Source organism: Serinus canaria, chromosome 1A (assembly GCF_022539315.1).
Source record: "Serinus canaria isolate serCan28SL12 chromosome 1A, serCan2020, whole genome shotgun sequence".
In the NCBI taxonomy this organism is placed as follows: domain Eukaryota; kingdom Metazoa; phylum Chordata; class Aves; order Passeriformes; family Fringillidae; genus Serinus; species Serinus canaria.
This window is the reverse complement of record NC_066314.1, coordinates 42508008-42513759: the sequence shown is the minus strand read 5'-3', so window position 1 is coordinate 42513759 and position 5752 is coordinate 42508008.

Genomic DNA, 5752 nt, shown 5'->3' with positions numbered 1-5752 from the left:
CCTACACCTGCAATGAAGGGAGACTGCCTTGTATCATAGACACAAGAAACTGGAACACCTGTGATAGAATTGCAGCAGTGTCTGTTAAGCCTGAGTGTGCCTGACTCATGTTGATGCAGAGGCTGATTTCCATATGGATGTACACAAATATGAGCATTGAAATGCAGGGCTGAAAGACCAAACCCTTGTGCTCTGAAGAGGCAGGCAGGGTTCAAATGCCTGCCTACCTTTTCCCAACACTTTCTCTTCAGTTACTTTACAAGCTTGCAACTTCCAGTTAAGAGAACAGAATGGTCATATGAGTGCTGGTGGACTGTGACCTTTAAAACTAAAGCAGTTCTGAGTAACACAAGAAAAAATGTATTGATTTTTCCTTGGTTTTTGGTTTGAAGCTTAGGTTTTTTGGAGCATCTTCATGTTCTTCTGGTACTCTGAGCTGCTAACATGTTCAAGTTACTAATAGCTTTTCCTAACCCTTCTCATTGAGTAAATTACCCTACCAAAAATTATCCTACCAAAAATGTCTTTCTGCCTTGGAACTCTCCTGTCTTAATCCCTGGCGCTATCTTTGGAAATGCCCACAGATGTGAGCAAATGATAGTTCTAGAAGATGCCACAGACCAATCTATAAGCTTCAGTGTGACTTTCAATTCTTTTGTATCTTTTTATGGTATACACCTGTCACGTGCTCATACTTGAGAATACCAAGGTAAAGAGTCCCATGGGTGCTTCCATAATTACAGACTTGCAATATGTTTTCTAGAGGCTACAGTTCTGTGAATTGCAAAAAATCATTCTAAAAGATACATGTTCTTAAAACTGGATTTTGAGAATTCTTTAATCTCTAGTTCATACAGAGGGCTCACAATATTTCTGGTACCCCAGTTCAGAACTTCATCTTAGCAAAAAGACAAGCCCTTGATATATCTGTTTAGTTACTAGTAAAATCACTGTAGAACAGTAGAAGTATCTATAAATTAGCCACATTAAAGTCTCTGGCAAGAATATTTTTTGCCTGGGATAAAACCCCTACCCTTGAACTTTTCCAATGGAAGTCCTGCTGATTGTAATGGAATGTCTTGCATCTGCCTGAAAACTCTTACAACTCTGGGGCTGCTTTATTTGATATTTTTAAAGAAAGTTGATAAGTCTAGGTCGATGACTGGATGTATAGATGGAAAGCTGAAGTAATCAAAGGCTAAAGACAAATACCCTCACATATATGAAGAAGAGATGGAAATTGGAACTCAACTGTATGGATCATAGTCTAACTAGATTCATGCTCTAAAAGCATCCAGCATCACATCCAATATCAAAATTAGCTGCCACTTCCAAACATGGAAACACATAGTTTTGATCAAGAAAATGTATATGTTGATAGTTAAAAAATTAACATCCAAATAACACAACTGGCTTTAATGGGTGACTATAAATTATGCTCATTCCTAAGGGTTGTTTATTTTTGGTTGTTTCAGAAGAACTGGGATGTGAATAAACGCAATCATCCTTTGGGTTGCTCTCAGTCATACAATGACTCACCTGCCGAGCTGATAACAGAACTGTCTCTGCTGGATGTGTATTGCTTTCCCTGTGTTTCTGGCACCAGGCTCACTGCTAGCTCAGTATGATCTGCAAGCTCAACATCACCATCTGCTACCACTCAAGTGGTACAACTCTTTCCCAGCCTTCCTGATGTTTGATGTGCCAAAAGCAGAGATTTTAGAATTTGTCAGTGCTTTGAAATTGGAAAGTGCTAAACTACATCAGTTTTATGTCCATTATGTTCTTAATATTTGCATAACCTGATCTGGATTTTGGAGATCTCCAATTCTATAGAAAATTAAAAAAGAAAAAAGAAATAGAAAATCAGGATGCAAAGGTCACTCTGGGGATATATGTTTATGGTGTGTGTTAATGGTGATTGTTGCAAGACACACCCCTCATGTATTCCTACTGACTCTGGCATAACAGAAAATTAAAAAAGAAACAGTTGTCTTAAATAATAAGAAACAGTGAATCAGATCCTTGCCAATCTTGAATGGGAACAGCTGATGTAAACACAGGGGACTTCAGCAGAAAAGTTAGCCTTGGAAAAAAGCCTTAAATGAAAATGCCATCCATAGAAAGACAGAATAAATTGTTGGTAAGACTGTCTAAAAGAAAATCTACAATGACTACATTTCCACTTAAACCTGCCCATGTGGCAAATCAGAAAGACTGCAAGAACAGAAGAGGATTTTGAAGACAAAACCATAATAATTTTAAACTGATTTTCCTTGTTCCATGTCCATACCTACTCTTGTCCCAGATGCTGATGACAATGAAGGGGATAGTGAGTGAAGGCTTGACCAAACTGTGTGAGGAAGGGAATATGGAAACACATTTATGTCCTCTAACAAGTGCAAGACCATCCCATTTGTGTTCTTAAATGCACCTCTAAATAAGTTTCCAGAGACTTTTTCTACAATCTCTTCAATCTGATGGGGAAATAAAGCAAAATGGAAACTCTTACAGTGATCCAATAGTTTTAAGTTAAAAGGACAAGACCCTGAGAGATGTAGTCTAATGGCAAGGCCCTCCTCCAGGTGAGGGACTGGACCAGACAACCTCCACTAGTCCTTCTTCTGACTCTAATCAGCAAATGCTGTATTGCTGCATCTTATTATCAAAGAAACATGCACTGGGAAGGGACTTTTGATGCTTCAATGTTCATACATTGTCAAGAAGATTGGGAAGACACAATCATGGCCATGAATATGGGTGACAAAATGACAGCCAAAACAAGTATTATGTACTTCTAGCACTTGATAAAGAAAGGAATAATAATGGATCAAGTGGTCAATGATACTTCCTATTCCTGGTATTCAAGTATCATAATAAAAATGATAAAGGGAAATAGTATAAATAATAAGTAAATCATTGTCCTCTTAATTTTCATTGTTTCGCACTCAAGAAAAAAAGAACTAAAAATCATTTTAATAAATTTGTCTTCAGGATATCCCTCATATTGGTTTGGTCAGCATGTGCTGAAGTAGACAGTATGCTGTGACAAGAGATGACCTCCCATTTACTTTATCCTGTGCCCCAGTTCACAAATAGCTCCCAAAAAGCACGGCAATCAGCACCTGAGGGTGCCAAGGTTGGAGGAATTGTTTGTAGTACAGTGTGAGACAGACAAAAGAAGATACACCTTGCCAAGCCTCCCAAAAAAGTAAAAATTAGACTTATTTTGGAATTTGAATGAGGAAAGTAGTGGCTATTGCCATGCAGGAAGCTACTGAAAATTTGTTGGTTTGACAGAAAGTTGATGTTGGGCAGAGAGACAATTGATTGTCATTCCTTCTTTTTTATTCTGTCATTCCTGCCTAGTACATTGTTTTTTCTACTAAAGAACAGTTAATCCTTCCTAGCATGCTGAAAATACATTTGGTGTTCTTGACAGACTCATTTTAATTAAACCATACAGAAAATCCACCTCCTGACTGGTTGATCTGAGGTATCATATTTCCTGACAAAATTATTGTTACCTGAGAAGAACCCACACGATTTAGACACAAAGAAATGAGCATCTGGACCTAGAAATAAAATCCTGCCCTATGCTTGGATCTAGATATTTTAAAGTGGTTATAAGGCTTACATTACAATTACTCATTCAGATCTGGAAAGCACCTGTAAGGCTTTGGATAAGGTCTAAAATTAAAACTACTACCCCATCTTCAAATATTTCTCCAAACTGGACGAATGTTGGCTGATATATGCGAGCACCTGAGGCGAATGAACTGTCCAGCCTGAAATATATCTGTTTTGCTTGCTTTGTGTTATGTACCCTCCCTAAGGGAAGAGATCCTCTCTGTAGGTACTTCTGGCTTCCTCCAAATGCTATAGAAATCTCAGAAATAATGGATTTCTTGCCACAGCTTGCTCAGTGTCAAACCTTTCTTCCAACAAATAACTTGACATGAAAGGTTTCAGGAAAAGGATTTGTGGGTAAAATTTTTCCCTTTCCCTACTGAGCCTCCTAGACCCAATTGGTTTTTCTGCAGGATCTAACAAAATACATAAGAATTGGCAAAAGACAATTGGACAAACATTACAGAACCCCAGCAGATCTGTTAATATTCATAATTCAACATTTCTGTCCATCTTGGGTCTGAGAAGCCCTGTCACAACAATTTCAATTCCTTTAGAAAAAGGCAAAGCCCATGCCATCACCCATTGCTCAGTGTAGAGTGTAGCTGGAGTGGAACTGAGATCCCTTTCTGAGGATTCAGGGTGTGTCAAAATTACTGCTGGACCCCCTCTAATAAACAGCAGGAATTCAGCAGGGCCTTCTGAGGCAGCTGCTCATCTCTGTGGATTTGCTTTGCTGGAATGAAACATGCATATGCACATATAGAAGTGAAAGCCACAGCCTTCTGAAAATCACTGGGAGTCCTCCCACTGTTTCCATGAAGTTTTAGAGCTGTTCTGATAGCTTGTTAAATGTTGTGAGAAAGCAGGCACTCAAACATCATCATTTCTGCCCTGGGCTTTGCAGATGCATTCTTCCACTCATTGTGACGTTCCTTGTGTGTAGCACAGATTCCTCAGGTTCTTACCCATATATTTTTTCTATTATTCATCTCAGAAAGACCTAAACTGAGATAATGTTTTATAGCTACTACTTTTAGGCAAAATATTAAAATAATCATAAAATCAGTTTAAGCTCCAGGAAGTCTGAGGCTGTTTTTGTCTCTTGACTATCAAAAACTCCTCCTGAAGTCTGCCTTTGGTCTGCCTAGTCCTATGTTCTCTTCAAGGATCTTTAGAGGATGGACAGATATCATATTTTGATATAATAAATTGAGCTTTCTAATATATACAGCTGAAAAGACTGCTTGATAACTTTGTGAGATAGACAATTATATCTCCAGAGCCATGCCGTGAGAGGCAGATGAATTAATAAAGACATGTTCAAAAATTGCCCTGGCTTTTAATATAAAGATCAAGTAGGAGGAAATTGCCAAATAGAGCTCTTACTGAATCTTCTGGGTGTGAAATTTTAACTCATTGTGGCATCTCTGGTTATTTTCAATCACAACTATTTTCTTCAATATTATTTTTGCACAGAACTACACAAATCAATGATTTACAGAAAGGGAGAATGGATAGAAAGGTTTTGTTCAGTTCTGTGCCTTTAAGGCTGATCACAGATGCAGCAGATAACAAACTGATTTACCTGTGTGAACCTTGTCAGCCCTGTGAAGATTATCATTATTCAAATTAGAAAAGTTTTTGGAGTTCACAGAAAGGAAAATTACTTGAGAGCCTTGAGTTTTTGTTTTCCTCTCATTATATGATAACCCAAATTTTGCCATGTTTTTCATTCTTCAACATTGAAATTAAGTGAATGTTTTTCACTCTTCAACATTGAAATTAAGTGAAAAATATAGCTTGGCAGCTAACTAATGGTTTTGCCATTTGCAAGAAAAGTGGCTCTAGGTAGGAAAAAATATTATGGTAATAGTTAATGTTCAGCATGCTCAGCAAACCAATTTGGCTTTCAAACCTGGCATGGCTGGTTTTATATTATGCTGATGGATTTTTTGGAGCTAGAACCACTGCTATCAAACATTTCCTTTTCCTGTGTTTCATAAATATGTTATGCTTTCCCACTTTCTATAGTGATAAAGAATTTCATGATTATTTTCAATATTTGAAAATTCAAATCTATTTCTTATTAAATTACCAGAGGATAGTTCATGTTTTGAGA